This window comes from Uranotaenia lowii, chromosome 2 (assembly GCF_029784155.1).
Source record: "Uranotaenia lowii strain MFRU-FL chromosome 2, ASM2978415v1, whole genome shotgun sequence".
In the NCBI taxonomy this organism is placed as follows: domain Eukaryota; kingdom Metazoa; phylum Arthropoda; class Insecta; order Diptera; family Culicidae; genus Uranotaenia; species Uranotaenia lowii.
Genome location: NC_073692.1, coordinates 192,306,974 through 192,328,288, shown reverse-complemented (window position 1 = coordinate 192,328,288; position 21,315 = coordinate 192,306,974). Strand labels below are relative to the sequence as shown.

At 43.7% G+C, this 21,315-nt stretch overlaps 1 long non-coding RNA gene across 1 annotated transcript; it reads right to left on the bottom strand.

Moving 5' to 3' along the window:
- Window positions 1–20,280: 20,280 nt before the first annotated feature.
- On the bottom strand, window positions 20,281–21,315 carry LOC129743709 (uncharacterized). Its single transcript, XR_008736659.1, has 3 exons — window positions 21,136–21,315; window positions 20,982–21,077; window positions 20,281–20,917 (listed from the first exon to the last, which is right to left on the bottom strand). It is a non-coding gene; the product is annotated as an uncharacterized LOC129743709 (long non-coding RNA).

Here is a 21,315-nt window from a genome sequence, read left to right as displayed (position 1 = left end):
GCTTGAAAGAGGTTGCAAGATTCCTTCTGACTTTCTCCTAGTCCGGAGGACCATAGCTTGACCAGGCTTCCCAAATGAAGAGAACCGAACATGAACATCTACAATCAATCCCGATTAAGAACTCCCGATTATGACTACCCAATCATGGCCATCTTCAACCAACCATGAACTCCCCGATGAAAACATCCCGATTATGACTACCCAATCATGACCATCTTCAACCAACCATGAACTCCCCGATTAAGACATCCCGATTAAGACTACCCGATCAAGAATATCTTCAACAAACCATAAACTCCCCAAGGAAGCCGAGACACTATCGGATTGAAGCGTCTAGACACGCCATAGCGTGCGCCGTTCGCGAAGCGAGAAAAATCGCACCCTGTGGACTGGAAACAGGTCACAGGGAACTGGTCGTCGAACCAATCAAGAATCTGCCAATATCATCTACAAGAATCACGAGACCTACTGAGGTCAGAGCCATGAAATACGTAGAGGAACATCGTTTAGAATAAGTGCCGACAGTCAAACTGTCTCTACCAATGCGAAATCGCATAATATTCGAATATTAAGGATCATGCACAGTTGTCAAAGGGGGTTGCCAAGAAAATTCAAAAGGAACGCGATCTGGAGGCGCGGTAAAACCTCTATCTTGGGCTCTTCGTAACTTAGAGGACTAAATCCCTCTTTTCCCTAGACTTCTGTTGCTTTATTTTAACCAGTAAAAAACCAGTACCACCTAATTTCATTTCGTTAAGTCCTTAGTGTTAGATCTCTGTCATTTTTCTTCACAATGACTATTAGATCTAGGATAATTGTTAAGCTGCTTAGGTGGAAGTTAACGTTGAAGTTTTTGAATAAGGATTCGATGGAAAATTTGCCATATTCTTGGTACTTATCGACACAATCTGCCATGATTCGTTGGCTTAGAGTTTTATTAGTGTTGGTACATTTGCCAAGTCAAGTTGGTTTTGAGTACCGTTTGTATATCGTTTGTTTATTGAGCTGTAGACACCTTCTAGAGGGTGAATTGCCTCCAAGCTTACCTGGAGAGTAGTCGTTTAAATCCATCGAAATCCTGAGGAGAAATTTTAGAAATTTTCATGGATCCTTGTCATGATCCATGAAAATTTCTCCTCAAGCAGCAATGTTGTGTTACATTTAATTCTATGTATAGAAATTTTGATACGATGTTAGGAGCAAATACGCAAACTATTACTTTTAACCCATTTCCCTTCAAGAGCGCACGAGCGTGTACACCTGAAATGCACATGAACACCCCTAGGGGATAATAAACAAACATTCGGACACTGAACCAAAACAGCTGAAAGAAATCCAGAGGGATGAAGGCTTGTCAGCCAAACATCGGTACACTGTTGGATTGTACAGAACGAATGTCGGCCATAAGAAGAAGGAGATGGAAAATTTCGCCTGCGGAGGAGTTTTGCTTTTTCTGTTGGCAAAACTGACGCGTCGGCCACAGAAGTGCCGGGAACGAGCCGCGGAAAAAAATAAGCCATTCGTAGTGGCATTGTGAAAAGGCCAGCCAACAGCCCGTATTTCTCGACAGGGCTATCAAGACAGCCTCCCAGGGATCGAGAAAATCCCCGACGGGACAAGCGCCAAAAGGAACCTCACGGAGACAGGTAAGCGGCCGAAATTCAAGAGCATCAGCACATGCTAAAGACAGCCCATTTTTCCAGGCAGTGCTACCAAGCTAGTCACCCGGGGCTAAAGAAGTTCCCCGACGGGAGAAGGGCAAATAGGAGCCATCTGGTAAAAGGTAAGCGGCTGAAATTGAAGTGCTCTAGCACATACTAAAGCGGCCCTTAACTCCAGACAGGCTAACCCGTTGTGCATCCAGGGCTCGAGCAAATTCCCCGAGGGGAAAAGGGCTAGTGAGCAGCACACCGAGAAAAAACAAGGCAACCACCCGTGCTACCCAGGGCGCGAGCAAATTTCCCGGAAGGAAAAGTGCCAAAAAACATCATCTGATAAAAGGTAAGCGGCAAAAATGTAAAACCCTCAGCACTCGTTCAAGTAGCCCCAAATTACAGATAGCAGTCACACGTTAGCTACCCAGGGCAAGCAAATTTCCTGAGGGAAAAAGTGCCGAAAAGCACCACGCGCTAGGAGGCTCTGGCGACGATAATCAGGCCAGCAAAATACAAGGCACTCCGCGTAGCAACATCCAAAAGGGGTCGGAAGTGAGTTGAGGTTAGATTCTTTCAACCAATCCTTTTTCTAACCCCACTTTTCCGTCCCAATAGGACCCCCTTTTTCGACACCTTGTGGACATTTTTTGGCACCTTTTTGGACGCCTCTTTGGCACATTTTTTGGCACTTGTTGAACAATTTTCGACACTCTTTGGACACTTTTGTTGACACCTTTTGGCACCCTCTGGTGACACTTCGGCTCCGGGTTCAGCACTTGGTGCACCATCCTCTTCGCCAGTCGGGGGAGCGTTTTTTTGGCCAGAAAGCCACCGCCGGAAAACCTCAAGTTTTTGCCGCCTATTGCAGTTTTGCTCGCGGTGCTCATTGCACACAAGGCGCCGAGAAGCGCCAAGGTTCCCCAAGGGAAGGTACGCGCAAGGGGAGCGAGTGGCGTCGAGGGATCGGCGGAAACAGCGGAAGGCGTTCCCGGTTGCAACCGGGGGAAAAAATCCTTGGTCATCGGATGACAACAAAGAAGCGGCATTTATTCCGGAGAACCACCGGATCAACAGGATCCAGCAGGAGGAACTGCGGGTTCAGCGGCCCAAGCCGGAACGCGCAGGGTCGCGTGTCAGCGAACCACGGGTTGCGCAAACTGGTCATCGGTACGGCATCGGACTGCCTTCAGATGGCAGGGCATTCGGAGATGTGCTCCGAGAAAAGGTTCCCGGAAGTCGGGTCAGCAGCATGCGGAAAGGAAACAATGTAAGTCGCTCTTGAAACTTTATATTTTGAGGGAAATAAAATGGGTTTTCCGAATTTAGCAACACATTAATGTTGCCATCATAATTATGTTTGCGTTTGTATTCTTTGTGGCATCAAAGCCATTATTATCCCGTCACAATGATCATGTAACATAAGAAGAGCCGTTTGGTGGACGACTCCGAAAATTTACTCGGTCCGTATTAATTTAAGATTAAGATTTTCTTCAAAAGTTTTCTCAGTGCAATGCTAAATTTAAAAATAATTATGCTACCGCCCGGTGCGCGAAAGAGTGTGTATCCCAAAACCGATCCGCTGAAATGAGCAAAACCGGGCCGCGTATACTCACTTATTGGTGCGTTTGCTCTTATATATGAAATTAATAATCACGCTAGAAATTATTAAACCATTTACGACTCAAAAATAACCATTTTTGACCTTTTCCCGGGAAATGCCATTTTATGAGTTCTTCATGAGAACGCATAAAATGACTTTTCGGGGAGAAGTAGAAATATGGTTATTTTTCAACCTCAAGGAAGATTACCGTAGAAGTTCAAAAATGGTTATTTTTGAACCGTAATATGAAAAGCAGAATAGCAAATGTGAAATTTTCATAATTTTCGACAAAAATTCAGAAAAAAATGCGAGTTTTCAATTTTATTTTATATTTTCTTTTTTGTTTAACATGCATGTTTACTGTAGACCTTATTTTAACATTTTTCATGAACAAATCCTAAGGTTTCGCACGCTCATTTTTATTTAGTCATTTATGGTTACAGAATAACCGTTTTCTGGTTTTTGCTCCAAAACTATCAATATGGTTATTTTTTAAGATTTTTTCTTCGCGAAATTTCAACCATTTTGATAGTTCTCGTGTATTAACCACAAAATGGTTGAAAAACTTTTCTTCGCCATTTTGGATCTATACGCGAGCAAACCGAACGCGTTTAGTAAAAATTTCATTTTTTCCGCACGAGTAGAATGTTTGATAACAATGTCTGTGGTAAATCTGTTTCTATTATTTGGATGGAGCTGGAGCTGGTCGGTCTGCCCGCCCCTGCTGGAATTGCGGTCAATATAGCTGTCTCAGGAAACTCCCGGTACATTCAGCAGAAGCAGGAAAAATTGGACTGGTAACTTTTCTTTTATTCGTTTTTTTTTTCAATATTTCATTTACATAATTATTGGTTTTTCAGCCTGTAAAAATTATATTTGCCAGTTTTTGGTAAATTTTGGCCACATCCGTCGGAAGGAGGAAATAAAACTTTTCGAAAAGCTCTCGTTGGAAGGAATCAGCATCATGACAGAGCTAAAGGTCCACATCAAGCGGGAAACGAACAAGACCGCCTGGAAGCCGCTGCCCGCATACTAAAAAACCGTATATCAAACAGTCTCTACGATACATCTACGGTTTCAGAAATAGTGATTGTATCTGTAAACGTAGCTGTTCTTCTTAACTTTACTTCGCCAACGATAACAACGAAATATGAACGTTCATGTGTAAACGTGAGATGATATCTGGAAAGGTGATAGAATGATATGAACGATTTCATTCAATTTTTCTTCAATCGTAAAACTGAACTCGAACCGTTAAACAAACCGTTCATCCCTTCTGTCATACTTGTCATGCTCGCACGTCAAAATCAACGAAACGCCCGGTCAGAGATGCCAGTTGGTTTTGTGCAAAATTAGTACACAATTAAGAAAATATTTATATTTTTTTGCTATCATTATACTAAACGAACTCGCTTACTTTCAGCTACTCAGTTCAGAGTGACGGCTACTCAGTTGTCGCCAAAACCGCACCTACTCAGTTCTGACAAAACGGCTTTTACTCAGAACTGACTAACAGCCCTTTTCGCGACAACTGAGCCATGGTTACTCAGAATGCACGAATAATTCTGAAGCGGTTTTTGGTCGCTTTTTCCATGCTAGAATAGTTAAAACCTATATTATTTTTCAGAAAAATGATGGATTTGTTGATTTTATGAATAACAAAAGTCCAAATGTTGTGCATACAAATTTATTAAAAAAAAAATTAAATTTTTTTTTCGCCCGTCTTGTTTCGTCTCCCGGCCACCTTCGTCACAGAACCCCGAATTTGGACGACCTTCGTCACAGAACCCTGTAATAAAAATAATATCGGATTAATAGCTAGAATTTACCTTTAAAATGAATATTCACCATGTAAATTTTCTAGTTTTTGCTGCACGAAAACAACCAAGTCCGACCGCCTCGCACTGATCATCATTTACTCAGTTGTCGCCTTCAAGCACTCGAGTTCTCTGAGTGCCGAATTTTCTGACGTCTGAGTAAATTTTCCGCTGATATTTGAGTTCATTAAGATCAGCCGTCGGCTGCTTCATACATGCGTGGCGACGTCTGAGTAAAAGTTAGCCGGGCTCTGAGTTTTTCAAATTTAGCGAGAAGTTCAGCTCTTGATTTAGGCCGATGAAATAGCGCATGCGATGCGATGCGAACCAGCCGATGTGATTTAATGCGGAGAACACATTTTCTTTAAATGTGGTTCGCCGCATTGAATCGCATTCGCCGGTTTGCATCGCATCGCACTCACTCTGTCATCGGCCTATGTCATCGGCCTTACAAGATGTTTTGAACAACGCTCATTATGCAAGATGATTGATTATGAAAGTTTCTTTACGAATCCATGGACTTAATAACAATTTTAGTTCATTTTTCATTATAAAATAATGCATGTTATAAAGAAACAATCAGTAATTACAAATTTGGTGTTAAGCATTCATGCAAGAGGACGACTTAGAATTATCGAAGCTATAAATCATTTTTTACTTTCACATATTATTTTATATCGGTACAATTACGAAAAATCGGTCTAGTCGGCACCACTGCCCACAACTGGAAGAGACGATAAACACAACAACAATTTTCCGCCCCTCCGAAATCGGGATTCTACTGGCTGATTCCACTGATTCTGCGGAAGCTACAGGAAATAATTACCGTAAGTATAGTCAAGTCACATAATAAATTTCTAATATATGAAAAAGAGTAATGATCATAAGTTGATTTCAGCTTCCTCGCTCATTCATCACCCGGGTAACGATGGCTTCCCAGCATTCCGTAGCGCTGGAGCTACGGGAATCTTTATGTTATGACCCTGGCCGGGTAGGATTTTCCTGCAAGAATCATCAAAGAATATCAATCGGTTATAGTTTCTCACCGTATGTAAGTAAATCAAGTTGAATAAAGATAATGTGAATAAATTTTTATTGATATCAAACATCCGAAAATTCCCATAATATTCCCATCTATGTATGTGTGAGCCCGCCATTGACGTATACGGTTCTGGATAACGTTGGAGAATACGTTATTTTGAATCGTTTGATTACTGTTAATGTTACTGTTTAGATACAAGATTACTCTTCGAAAAACTGTAATAATAACAGTTTGGTTGTCTGAATACGTTTTCCAAGAGCGGTTTCTGGACGTTATTCAAACTGTTTGTAGTGCAGTTCCTCCATATAAAGGTTTTAACAGTTTTAAACAGTAACATAACTTAACGCCATATTCAACAGACCGTCGTTTTGGAATTCAAGATAAGTGCAATGTTTTTTATGGTTTCAGATATCATTTTCTAAACGTTTTTTTACACTGTTTCTAAACGTTTTATCACTTCTACAGGAATCGTTATGTTACAATATTTTCGTATTCGGGTGCCCGAGAATCACAAAACAAAGTTCTGGTCCATCAGGGTCTGCTGGTTCTGGGTTCCGGCACCGGGGCAAGTATATCGCAAAGAATGAGGCGATGTTTATCATCTGGGACTTGCCTTGGTACGAACTGTTCAAGGCAGAAAATGAAGCCACTTGTGCCTTGCTAGTGCTTCCGGTGGCCTGCCCCCAGCTATGGCAACGATTCTTCAAGAGTCGCTTCCTGACAGTGTTGAGCCAGCAGGCCCAGTGGCCATTTGGGAGATGCGCAAATATTCGCACAGCGATCATCGCACCGAGCAGCATCTGAACGTGTCTTCAAAACATCTTCCTGCTTTTCCGTGCCCAGCGTAACTTCTAAATCTAACATCCAAAAAAATAATAAATAAATGAAAAGATGTGAAAAACACAAAGATGTTTAAATTTTATTTATTTTTTTCGAAAACATTCCAGTTTGCACAGTTTGCACTATATTTCTAGGTTAACATTCTCCCTCATTTTGCATTAAGATTTAAAAACAACCATTTTTCAACTTCTCCTCCAGAATCCCATTCGGTTGAAAAATAACCATATTCGAACTTCTCCCCTATAAGTCATTTTATGACTTCTCAAGGAGAACTCATAAAATGACATTTCCCGGGAAAAGGTCAAAAATGGTTATTTTTGCATCATAAATGGTTTAATAGTTTCTAGCGTGCGGAGAATCAAAATCATGATAGACAATTTATCAAAGATTTAAATAAACACGGTCGTTTTCATTTAACCAATTATGGTTATAGAATAACCATTTTTTGGTGTTTGCTCTAAAACTATCAATATGGTTATTTTTTAAGAATTTTTCTATGTCAAAATTCAACCATTTATCAAGTTCTCGTGTATTAACCAGAAAATGGTTGATAAATTTTACGTTTTTTCTACGCCATATTGGAAGCTACCGTGGAGTGAACCGAAGGTGTTTCGGATTTAATTTGTTCGCACGAATAAAACAGGGCTGGAGAGATTCTAAAGGTAATTGTTTAATCATTATAAATTCCCAATTAAAAACCCAATCAATCAACAACAAAAATTAATTGCAGTGCACTTATTGGACGAATCTGCGGCAATCCGGTTCCAGTTCCAGATCCAACGGCACCGAACGCGGGACTACCTACTTCCGGAACGAGCGCACCGAACATTCCTCATAACATTCGGATGAAGCTGAGATGGGTAGACAGCCCAAAAATCTCCACCCACCGGAGTGGAATTGCGGTCATCATAAGAGTGTGTGCTACAGCTGCTTCATCAAGAACCTCCCAGATGCATTAAGCACAAAGCAGCAGAGAAAAGGAACCGGTAACTTTTTTTGCGAAAAGTTTCTTGTTTTTTTTATGTAAATATTTCATTTTTTCAGCCTGTCGTAAAGCCGTTTTGGGAAAAAATCCCTTGTCAGCCAGTCGTCCTCGAAATAACTAATAGCATCGTTGATGAAAATGTTATCCTCAAGAAATCAGTGGAAATCAGTCAAATGTTGACAACCCGGAATGCGGGCCTCTAGAAAAAACCGATGGATTGTAACGCGACCACCTATCTCATACGGAATGCGCTCGGGGGAACCGACTACGGGACACTCGAAACTGTCCCACATGCTATCGCTGCCACAGGACATCGTTCCGAAGGACATCACCATCAATGTGTTTTACTTCGATTCGGAATACCTGCGGAACTGCCCTACCTAGCGGCACGAGTTGCAGCCGAAGAAGCTATCCGGATCTGTCGTCCTGCAATAGATTGAGCATTTGGGAGCAACTCACTGATGGAGAACAAAAGGCCGCCGCGTACCAGTTAACGATCGAAGCCTTCTAGTGTTACCTTAACTACTAATAAGAAACCGTAATTAGGTACTATTTAAACAAATTCGTTGTTGTATTTTGTCAGCATAAATCAGAGATGCTCCGAAAGCGTATTTAATCGCTAACTACAAAGATTGTAACACTAAAAAGAAGGACAAAAAAACCACGTATATGAATGAAATCCCGGGTGAAGGTAAAAGGCGTGAAAAACACAAACAAAAAATAAATTTTAATTTTTCTTCGATAACATTTCAATTTGTTCTATTTCTACATTAACATTCTCCCTCATTGATTTAAAAACAACCACTTTTCAACTTCTCCTCCTGAATCCCATTCGGTTGAAAAATAACCATATTCGAACTTCTCCCCTAGAAGTCATTTTATGACTTCTCATAGAGAACTCATAAAATGGCATTTCCCGGGAAAAGGTCAAAAATGGTTATTTTTGAAACGTAAATGGTTTAATAATTTCAAGCGTGAAGGTTTTCAGTAATTTACCTCAATTATACTTTTTTCATGGTCACAAATTCGTGTATATCGCGAAAAAAGGCAGCACAATCATTTCGCTCTAATACTAAAATAAGTTAAAACTATAATATGACGGCCGATTGATAATTTCAATTAAGTTATTCCGTATAACTTTGTGCGTCGACTTCGTGATTGGGAAGACTTAGTGTAGCATTTGAGTTTGTTTAACGTATTTGTTGCTATATTATTATCTGCGTGTACCTGTCATCATCATCATTTGAGTAAAATTTACTATTTGTGCTAAAACATTCTCTGCGTGTATCTGTCATCATCGTCATCGTCATTGAAGACAAACATAAACAAAATTAGTGTGAAGCAAACGTGAAAAGAGCAAGCTAACCGAAATCGAAAAGTCGCCATTGCGTTCGGCTTAATTACCGCGAGTTTGCTGCTGATTCCACCATCTCGTTGGAGGTACACCCGCGAGGTGCCCTGGAGAACGAGACGCTGCTGATTCCAAGACCGTTACGGGAGGAACGAAAAAGAAGTCGATTAACCAGGTCAGTAAATTCCTACACAACATCCTCGAGCGGGCAAATCAAGACAAAATGCTCTCCATAAACAGTTCCGTATGAGGCTTCGTGCAGAATTCCGGGAAGGCTAGGGAGCGGAAGGATCCGAGATCGGCAACTAAACGGAACAAGGCAAGAAAGTTCCGTTTCCACGGGTGAGTCTGATTGGATTTTTGATAGTAAACAATCGAACTGAAGACTCCTTTTATAGAGAGCGGACATCGGAAGAAATAACTTCCGATCACTATTGGCTGCAAGGAACATTTCCCAGATCCCCAAATTGGGTGAGTGCGGATGGACTGAGGAACAGAAACGGAGATTACTGACTGGTTTATTTATTTAAGGGCTTTTATTGGGAGCTGAAAACCGACGCTGCCTGGAGTCTGTCTTTTCCGGAGCCGAAAGTTGTTTCGTCCGGGAGCCGGAGTCGTGTTTCTTCTGGAAGTTGGTCGATCAGCTGCTGTCAGTAGTGCCCAAGTCTGCTTCGGTCATCGGATGACATTGAGGTTGCTGTAAAGGAAAAGTAAATAAGAAAAGAAACATGTAAGTACTAGCGCTAGTCAGAAGAAAGAAGAAGCTGCAGCGAAGTAAGAAGAAGAAATAAGAAGCAGGTAAGCAAGAAGAAGAAGCAGCAGTAAAGGAAAAAGAAGAGCAAGAGCGAAATAGAAGAAGAAGAAGCAGAATGGAAGAAGAAGAGTAGAAGCAGAATGGAAGAAGAACGGTAGAAGCAGAATGGAAGAAGAAGAAGGAGAGGATGATGATGAGCGGGAGAAGAAGAAGTAGATCGAAAGAAAGTATGCGGTCTGAAAATTAAGAAAACAATGATTGGAAATAGAAATAAGCAACAAATTTGTTTTGGTTTTGTTTTGTGGCGTAGTTTTATGTATGTTTTGGTGATTTGTGTTTCCTCCCCCATTGCTAGCCGGGAGAGAAGCAAAAGAACTTCAACATTGGCGCCCAACTAAAAAACCCATGATATTATGCTACCGCAAAATTATTTTAAGATTTTTGGATTGTTGATTTTAATCTAGTCTTAAGATTTATGTTTTGTTTTGGTGATTTATGCTAAGTTTTGTTATTTGTGGATTTGATATTAATTGTTTTTGCTCATCAATACCCACTTAAAGTTAACTTTTTAGACTTAGCACTTAATTTTAATTAAAGCAGAGAATTTAACTCATTTTCAATGGAAAATTCTCTTAGAAAGCTCTCTTTACCATCATAATTATTCGACTTTATAAAGTTGGTTACGATTATCGGGTAGAAATTCCAGCTATGACACAGATCTACCTATATTTGTGTACTACAACGCTTAATGCTCCCAAAACACCGTTTGCCGATCGGGAAAAATCGTGCCACCTACGAGTGCAGTTAGCAAGTTCATTTCTTGCCATCGCCTCGTATTACTCCAGCTATGACCATTACCACAGGTAGTCAACAAAGGTAGTACGTTATCACCAAAACACGCATCGCGGAAACCTAAAACGACACCGAACCGGATTAGAGCTGATATGCGTCTCCGCCGCCGTCGCGGAAGCACGCAACATTCGCTGCTCAACATCTCCACGAGTCACTGCAGCATGAGAACCTCGACAACGTAGGAGAAATCTGGAAGCAGATCAGTGGAGACAGATGTTACTCGACATGCTCCTCAGTAAAAGGAGGTCAACGTTTGGACAACGCAAACCACACTACCGATCAAGTCCATTTCGGCGATTTCTCGCCAACTTTCGTCTGAGTGTATAACATAATAATTTGGCTTTCGGTGCCCGGAATTAAAACAACGCAAACTTAATTTCTGACAACAAAATGTTGCAAAGTTAGGTGTTACCCATTTTATTGACCCCCCTTAATACAAAGCATTGTGTGACTTACGTGGTTTTCCATCCCTTTTTAATTCGTCTTGTCCGGCGTTCTGAGGCAGTGTCGAAGCCTCCCCACCTGAGATTGCTCTCCTGGGAATGTGATTTCAACTGGACTGGATGACGAGCGAATAATCCACCTTCCATCTCTGCTATTATCCGGTCAAGAAACGCGACGCCCTGTGAGCGCCAGATGCGCAGACTGACGGCTGCGAACAATGCCGGTATCTTGCTGCACTCTGTCGAATGCATTTTAGTTGAATGCAAGACAATCAGCACAACTGCACTCCGGATGGGTACCCTCCGGAAACTCGCACAACGACCGCCAAACTTGTGACCTCCTGTGGTCGTGACTGGATGCAACTCCGACAGCTTTCGTTTCTCGCCGCTCCGATAATCGACCTCGGACAACAAATTGATCGTGGAGGGAACAAGAAAATGTCTCGTGGACGAGTTGTCATCAGCGCCAAAGAGCTGTGAGTCAGGATAGCCGTAAAGGCACACAATCCGGAATTTCTGGCCACCGTTTCTGCTGCACCTCCACCTGGGCAAAGGGTTCTCCTCCACCTCGTGCGTGATCGGAATCAAAATCATTCCCGAGAGTTTGATAGGGAGTCAGAGTTCCAACCGAAGCGGTGAACGAAAGGGGCCCTGACGGAGAAACAAACTTCCGGTCAGGAAACGATTTCGGTTTTAGGGATCTATAGTTACTCACGTGTTTTTCACGGCCCCTTTGGCAAGTTTCCGATAGTCCTGGCAACCTTTTGATCCCTGTTCTCGGGATTTTATTGACCGAATGGCTGAGCGCAATCTATGAAAATAGATCGATGACTATAGGCGCTCAATGTCGCTATTTTGTTTTCGCTTACCAAACGTTTTTTCCCGGTTCTGTCGCGGACGAAATGCTTGATAGCCGACGAGCGGCTTCTACCACCGGTTTCTTCCACTCTTTTTCCGGAAAAGAATTAATTGACAGCTCCAGAGCAGCAAACTTTGCCAACGTGAAATATTGTTTCCTTTCTTTTATGAATGTTTTAGTTGCTTCGTAAAAAGGGGTCTTCACTTTTCTTTTTTTTTTTTGTCTACACGCTCTGAATTTTTAAAAGGGAATGGGTTATTAATAAGAAGTTTGCGAAAAAGCTCTTTACCGTATGATGTAACTTTAAACTTAAAGTTGAAACGTAACACAACATTGCTGCTTTGGTAGAAATTTTCATGGATCATGACAAGGATCCATGAAAATTTCAAAAACGTCACAAAGGGTTCGATGGAGAGTTCGACTACACTCCAAGGCAAGCTTGGAGGCATATCACCCACTAGAAAGGTGTCTTAAGCTCAATAAACAAACGAATACATAACAAAACTCAAAGCCATCGGGTCATGGCAAATAGACCAATAAAATATAACTCAAAGCCAACATATTATGGCAGATTGTGTCGAAAGGTGCCAGGAAAACTGACAAAATTGTCCATCGAATCCTAATGAAATACAGCAATATTACTCCCCATTTAGCAGCTTAACAATAATCCTAGATCTAATAGTCAATGAAAAGAAGAATGACCCAGATCTTACAATTAGGACTAAACATAACGAAATTTAAGTGGTACTGGTTAAAACTAAGCATCAGAAGTCTCGGGAAAAGAGGGATTTAGACCTCTTAGTCACGAAGAGCCCAAGATAGAGGTTTTACCGCGCCTCCAGATCGCGTTCCTTTAGAATTTTCTTGGTGACCCCCTTAACGACTGTGCATGATCCGGTTTGTATGTCAACCGCTGCGTCGCAGGTAACGTTTTGCCCTGCGCTTTGAACCGGAGGGTTCGTCATGATCGGTAGTAGTCGCAATCGGTAATGTCAAGATCGGTGATGTCAAAATCGATGTTGTCTCAATGATTTTCAAGATCGGATTGTCAAAATTAGTAGCGTCAGAATCGGTGGTCAAAAAATCGGTATACTGCTGCTAGATCTCAGCAGTCCTCGCTTTTGTCGCGATCGGATGAATTTAGACGAAATAGTTGGTAATGTCAAAATCGGGTAAGTCACAATCTTGTTTGACGAAATCGGGATGAAGACTGCTACTGTGAAGAATTTCAGAAGTGACCTCACGCAGTAAAATAGTGGTGTTAACGTCTGGCGTATTTTGGACGATGATGTTGTTCACTACCTTAGATAGTTGACATAGCTCGTTTTATTCTTATTCTTTCATTGCTATCTTTATTCAAGGTACGATTCTATCTCATTTTAACGGATCTCCATTTAAAACCAGTAAGGGGTGAAATAATGACAAAATACTTCACAAAATTTCATACGGTATTATGATCAAGAGCGATAATTAAATTATTAGAAAAACTAAGCAAAATCACAAAGTGATACATATAATTGTGAATACTTCAATAAATTTAACGAACATAAGCATAACAAAAGAGGTTCGTTTTGTTGGGCGCCATTTATAACATAATAATTTGGCTTTCGGTGCCCGGAATTAAAACAACGCAAACTTAATTTCTGACAACAAAATGTTGCAAAGTTAGGTGTTACCCATTTTATTGACCCCTGTAAGTTGCTCCCCCCGGTGGGGGAGCAAACTTAGTTAAACGGGGTCACCAAAATGTAAGTTGTTCCCCCCCGGTGGGGGAACAAACTTAGTTAAACGTCCCGATCATCACGTCGGGTCACCAAGATGTCAGTTGCTCCCCCCGGTGGGGGAGCAAACTTAGTTAAACTATTAAAATGTAAGTGGAACAACTTCTTTAAACTACACTGGGCTGTGATACTTTCTTTCGGCTGACAACCGAACACACTCGATTCTAACTTGCAACTGAACTATATTTTCTTGAAATATTATTAACACTTACTTTCACACAGTTTACTGCTGCTGACATCAGCAGTAAATGTGCGGCCCGCGTCAGCACTAAATGTGCGCGGGCTTCTTATACTTGAGCCAAGCCAAGCTTCGCGCGCTTGGCCTGCTCCTCTAGTTGGCGCAGCCGGCGTTGGCTGCGCCGCCAATGAAAGATGATCGCCGCGATGATAAGGGCCACGATGAAGGCCCCATCCATCGAGTACGATGCCACATCGTGCATCGTAATGGAATTTTCCACGTTGGTGTCGCCTCCGAATGGCCACATGCTTCGTCTGGGTGTCGAATAACTGACCAATAAATCGAGTGATCAATTCGATTTATTGGATCAATTTGCTGATATGGTCATTCTGGTGCTCCTCGTATCCATTCCCTAAGGAGTCACCAGGCGGATATTGCACCAACCACTTTTGTGAGATTGGGCCAGCGTTGCCCAATCTTTATGAAACTTCCATTTTTCTCCCCCCTTTGGGGCGCAGTCTGCCGCCCCAAATCGAATCAGTAGACCTTGGGGGTGGATCCTCTTCAAACTCAGCTGCTCTTACTTGCTCTGTTGCATCTAGTTGTGGCATTTATACGCAAGAATGAAGTCTTCGTGTATCTCTGGTATTGCCATGAAGATGCTTATCTTTTTAGTTTGTTCCTCATTGGTGTGATACTCTGGAGTATTGGGCCAATTAGTATGGCGTCCTAAGAATTCCGGACCATGTGTCCAGAATTTTCCTTTCTTTTCAACGAGCAGGCGCGTTGTGATTCCTCGAGAGATCATGTCCGCAGGATTTATCTCCGACGGCACATATCCCCATTGCTTTGGTGTAGTGTGCTGCAGAATTGCGATTACTCTGTTTTTCACAAACTGCTTCCAACGATCTGGCGATCCGTGTATCCACGCGATTACAACTTGTGAGTCACTCCAATAATACTCTTTGGATATACGTTCTCCGAAAAGTTTCTTGGCACGATGACCCAGCTCTGCCATAAGCAGTGCTCCTTTGAGTTCGAGTCGAGGTAGCGATATCTCCTTTAGTGGCGCCACTCGAGATTTTGCACAGAGCAAGTTCGTGGTAATGTTTCCTTCTGAGTCAATGTGGCGCATGTAAATGCATGCTCCATAAGCCTTGGTTGAGGCGTCCGAAAAGCCGTGGAGCTCTAGATAATGCGGCTTGCTCGGAATCGCCCTTCTAGGAAATTCCATTTCCTGCAGTTTTGGCAATTCTTTCTTGATGTTTTGCCAAGCCGATGTGATTTCGTGGGGGATTTCGTCATCCCAGTTTAACTGATACTTCCATAACTGTTGAAGCAGGATCTTGGCTGACACGATTACGGGTTGTATCAACCCCAGTGGGTCGTAAAGGCGAAGGATTTCCGAGGCCAAGCCCCTTTTAGTCATAGTTTTGAACTCTTCTTTGAAACCTTCCGCTTTGAAGGTGAAGGTATCGTGTTTCGGCGACCAATGTAAGCCGAGTGTTTTGATCGCTTCGCGATCTCCAATTTGGATAGTTTGTTCGCGATCCTCTGCTGAGACCCCATCCAATATCCTTTCGTTGTTCGATGCCCATTTTCTTAATGGAAAACCTCTGTTCAAAAGCGCCCTTTCTAGCTTTTCCTTTATTTCTTTGAGCTCTTCTACGGTTGCTGCTCCCACCAGGAGATTGTCCACGTAGAAGCATTGTTGTATAATGTTGGCAATTTGCGGATTGACCGCTTTCATTTCCTCTCCCACCTGGTGCAACGCGCGGCAGGCCAGGAAGGAGGAAGACGCTTCACCGTATGTGACCGTCTTGAGTCTGTAGGTTTGAACCTTTTCCTGTGGGGTAAACCTATATAGGATACACTGAGCCCAGGTGTCATCCTCGTGTAGTAGAATCTGCCTGTACATCTTGGCGATGTCTGCACTGAGAACGTAATCTTCTCCGCGGAAGTCTAGAGACAGGTCGAACTGGTCTCGTTGTATAACCGGTCCAACTGCCTGGATGTCATTCAGCGCCATACCCGTGTTAGTCTTAGCGCTGGCGTCAAAAACTACCCTCAACTTAGTTGACGTTGAGTCGGGCTTTACCACGCACGAATGTGGTATGTAGTATCTGACCTTGCATTGGTCCTTGTTTTTGACCAGTTCCATGTGGTCTAGCTCCAAGTACTCCTTCATAAACTTGTCGTACTCTAGCTTCGTTTCCATATTCCGAGCGAGTCGTCGCACTAGAGATAGCAGTCGTCGGTGCGCTTGCGTATACGAGTCCCCCAAGCATGAGAGCTCCCTTGTCCATGGGACTTGCACCATGAATTTTCCATTTGAATTGATTCGATAAGTCTCCCTGAAGTGTTGCTCCACTTCATTTTCCGTTGGGCAGATGTTCTCTCTGGCATCTGGTTCATCCCCTTGGAAGAATGTTTGAAAAAGTTGGTTTAGCTCCTCGTTCGAGCACTTTTCCTTCCTTGATTGTTCGTGTGCTAGCATTGCGCTAGGCTTTATGACTCCACCTGTATCCACGTAACAGGTGGGTTCCTTTTCAACGAGCAGGGGCGTTGATTTTCCACTTAATTGTTTTTGTGCTAGCATTGCGCTAGGCTTTATGACTCTACCTGTATCCACGTAACAGGTAAGTCCCTTTTCAACGAGCAGGGGCGTTGATTTTACACTTGATTGTGCTAGCATTGCGCTAGGCTTTATGACTCCACCTGTATCCACATAACAGGTGAGTCCCTTTTCAACGACCAGGGGCGTTGATTTTACACTTGATTGTGCTAGCATTGCGCTAGGCTTTATGACTCCACCTGTATCCACATAACAGGTGAGTCCCTTTTCAACGAGCAGGGGCGTTGATTTTACACTTGATTGTGCTAGCATTGCGCTAGGCTTTATGACTCCACCTGTATCCACGTAACAGGTGAGTCCCTTTTCAACGAGCAGGGGCGTTGATTTTACACTTGATTGTGCTAGCATTGCGCTAGGCTTTATGACTCCACCTGTATCCACATAACAGGTGAGTCCCTTTTCAACGAGCAGGGGCGTTGATTTTACACTTGATTGTGCTAGCATTGCGCTAGGCTTTATGACTCCACCTGTATCCACATAACAGGTGAGTCCCTTTTCAACGAGCAGGGGCGTTGATTTTACACTTGATTGTGCTAGCATTGCGCTAGGCTTTATGACTCCACCTGTATCCACATAACAGGTGAGTCCCTTTTCAACGAGCAGGGGCGTTGATTTTACACTTGATTGTGCTAGCATTGCGCTAGGCTTTATGACTCCACCTGTATCCACGTAACAGGTGAGTCCCTTTTCAACGAGCAGGGGCGTTGATTTTACACTTGATTGTGCTAGCATTGCGCTAGGCTTTATGACTCCACCTGTATCCACGTAACAGGTGAGTCCCTTTTCAACGAGCAGGGGCGTTGATTTTACACTTGATTGTTTTTGTGATCGTTTCGCGGTCCCTTGCTGACGTTGAACGTTGCCGCTCGATTTTGAGCCTTCGGAAAGTGTGCGCTCTCGATCGCCGTTTTACAGGTGAGCTGGTTCGCTATTTTTTCCAACTCCGATTTCAGCTCCTTCCAGGAGTAAATCTTCTGCAGATCGAGCCGTTCCTCCAGCTTAGTCAAGGTTCGCTCGTCTAGCCTCTCCTTGACTATGCAGTTCAGTAGTCCGTTGGCTACCCAATCAAGCTCTGATGCTTGAAGCGCTATCTGCTTGGTAGCTGATAGCATCGTATCCACCGCGTCAATCAACCCAAGGATGCTTTTTGGGTTTTGATCACGGGCTCGTTTGATCCGCAGCAACTGGAAGAAGTACCCCTCAAAGGCAATCCGTTTTTTATAGAATCGCTCTTCGAGCTTCGTCCATGCTGCATCAAATGGCAGACCGGAGCTTTCAAACGCCTCGCTCGCGTGTCTGGCCGGGTCAAAGTGCTCGAAGCACTTTCCTAAAAACGCGTACTTGTCAGCGTCCTCCGTAAGTGTGCTGATGCGCTTTTCGAAGCGGCCTTTGAAGGCCAACCATCCGGTGGGCGATCCGTTGAACCGCGGCAGCTCAATCCGCGGTAGATGATCTGATCGGCCCAGGCCGGCTGCAATGGTTTGATCCAATATGTTGTTTCTGCTCCCAGATGGACCATCGTTCTGGAAAGCTCTTTCTCGCTCGCTTATCCAGCCCAACAGCGTGGCCTTTGTTTCGGTGTAGCTATTCGTGAGGGGTCCCCTTCGTTCGGGGGCACCCTCGATACCCTCAAGGGCCAACACCACCCTTGAGGCTTGCTGGAAGAGTGCTTCCAACAAATCGTGCTTTGCGCGTAGTAAGGAGACGTCTGGTACGTCTCCTACTCGAATTGCAGCGGCATACGTATTAATTTCTCGAATCGATCCTTCGAGCGCCGTCAGTTGTCTGGCATAGACCAAAATTTCTCCCGCTTGGGCCATGATTATTTTCAATTTACGTGCTGTGTACACAATGCAACGTCTCGGAACTTTTACTAAATATCACGACCACTATTTCAGTTACTTGTGATTTTGGGCCTTTCTAACGAATGCACTTCACAAAGTTGGGTATTCATTCACTTGATCAGTTGAATAATATCGCAGATTACCAACGTTTGTAGATCGAACTTCTGTTTTTGTATATTTCGTTTCGCTCCGGCTTCTGCCACCGGAAAGTGAAGGGGCACAATTTGTTGCACGCACTTGGATCAATCACACCTAACAATGAGCCACTACAAACTGGAACGCTTGAAAAAACTGGGCTTGGACTGGGATTAATTAACTGTGTCAAATCTCTGTTGACATTGCACCGTTTTATGTTCGCCTCTTTAAGCACTAACGTCCAACTCGCACGAATGTCTCAATTCGCAAACACTTAAATCTTACCTCCCCCCGTGGGGAGTGACTTTTTCTTCAACTCTCGCGCACACGATGGCCAAATTTAATTAGCTCCCGCCACAAGGGGAGTGACTTTTCGCTTCAACTCGCGCGCAAACGATGGCCAAATTTACTTAGCTCCCGCCACAAGGAGAGTGAATCCCAGTTTTTACTGATTGCGCACAGATAGTTTGAACACTTAAATCTTGCCTCCCCCCGTGGGGAGTGACTTTTTACTTCAACTCGCGCGCAAACGATGGCCAAATTTACTTAGCTCCCGCTACAAGGGGAGTGAATCCCAGTTTTACTGGTTGCGCACAGGCAATTGAAACACTTAAATTTACCTCCCCCCGTGGGGAGTGACTTTTTACTTCAACTCGCGCGCAAACGATGGCCGGGAAGTTCCGTAACTTCCCGACCATCACGTCGGGGTCACCAAAATGTAAGTTGCTCCCCCCGGTGGGGGAGCAAACTTAGTTAAACGGGGTCACCAAAATGTAAGTTGTTCCCCCCCGGTGGGGGAACAAACTTAGTTAAACGTCCCGATCATCACGTCGGGTCACCAAGATGTCAGTTGCTCCCCCCGGTGGGGGAGCAAACTTAGTTAAACTATTAAAATGTAAGTGGAACAACTTCTTTAAACTACACTGGGCTGTGATACTTTCTTTCGGCTGACAACCGAACACACTCGATTCTAACTTGCAACTGAACTATATTTTCTTGAAATATTATTAACACTTACTTTCACACAGTTTACTGCTGCTGACATCAGCAGTAAATGTGCGGCCCGCGTCAGCACTAAATGTGCGCGGGCTTCTTATACTTGAGCCAAGCCAAGCTTCGCGCGCTTGGCCTGCTCCTCTAGTTGGCGCAGCCGGCGTTGGCTGCGCCGCCAATGAAAGATGATCGCCGCGATGATAAGGGCCACGATGAAGGCCCCATCCATCGAGTACGATGCCACATCGTGCATCGTAATGGAATTTTCCACGTTGGTGTCGCCTCCGAATGGCCACATGCTTCGTCTGGGTGTCGAATAACTGACCAATAAATCGAGTGATCAATTCGATTTATTGGATCAATTTGCTGATATGGTCATTCTGGTGCTCCTCGTATCCATTCCCTAAGGAGTCACCAGGCGGATATTGCACCAACCACTTTTGTGAGATTGGGCCAGCGTTGCCCAATCTTTATGAAACTTCCAACCCCCCTTAATACAAAGCAGTGTGACTTACGTGGTTTTCCATCCCTTTTTAATTCGTCTTGTCCGGCGTTCTGAGGCAGTGTCGAAGCCTCCCCACCTGAGATTGCTCTCCTGGGAATGTGATTTCAACTGGACTGGATGACGAGCGAATAATCCACCTTCCATCTCTGCTATTATCCGGTCAAGAAACGCGACGCCCTGTGAGCGCCAGATGCGCAGACTGACGGCTGCGAACAATGCCGGTATCTTGCTGCACTCTGTCGAATGCATTTTAGTTGAATGCAAGACAATCAGCACAACTGCACTCCGGATGGGTACCCTCCGGAAACTCGCACAACGACCGCCAAACTTGTGACCTCCTGTGGTCGTGACTGGATGCAACTCCGACAGCTTTCGTTTCTCGCCGCTCCGATAATCGACCTCGGACAACAAATTGATCGTGGAGGGAACAAGAAAATGTCTCGTGGACGAGTTGTCATCAGCGCCAAAGAGCTGTGAGTCAGGATAGCCGTAAAGGCACACAATCCGGAATTTCTGGCCACCGTTTCTGCTGCACCTCCACCTGGGCAAAGGGTTCTCCTCCACCTCGTGCGTGATCGGAATCAAAATCATTCCCGAGAGTTTGATAGGGAGTCAGAGTTCCAACCGAAGCGGTGAACGAAAGGGGCCCTGACGGAGAAACAAACTTCCGGTCAGGAAACGATTTCGGTTTTAGGGATCTATAGTTACTCACGTGTTTTTCACGGCCCCTTTGGCAAGTTTCCGATAGTCCTGGCAACCTTTTGATCCCTGTTCTCGGGATTTTATTGACCGAATGGCTGAGCGCAATCTATGAAAATAGATCGATGACTATAGGCGCTCAATGTCGCTATTTTGTTTTCGCTTACCAAACGTTTTTTCCCGGTTCTGTCGCGGACGAAATGCTTGATAGCCGACGAGCGGCTTCTACCACCGGTTTCTTCCACTCTTTTTCCGGAAAAGAATTAATTGACAGCTCCAGAGCAGCCAACTTTGCCAACGTGAAATATTGTTTCCTTTCTTTTATGAATGTTTTAGTTGCTTCGTAA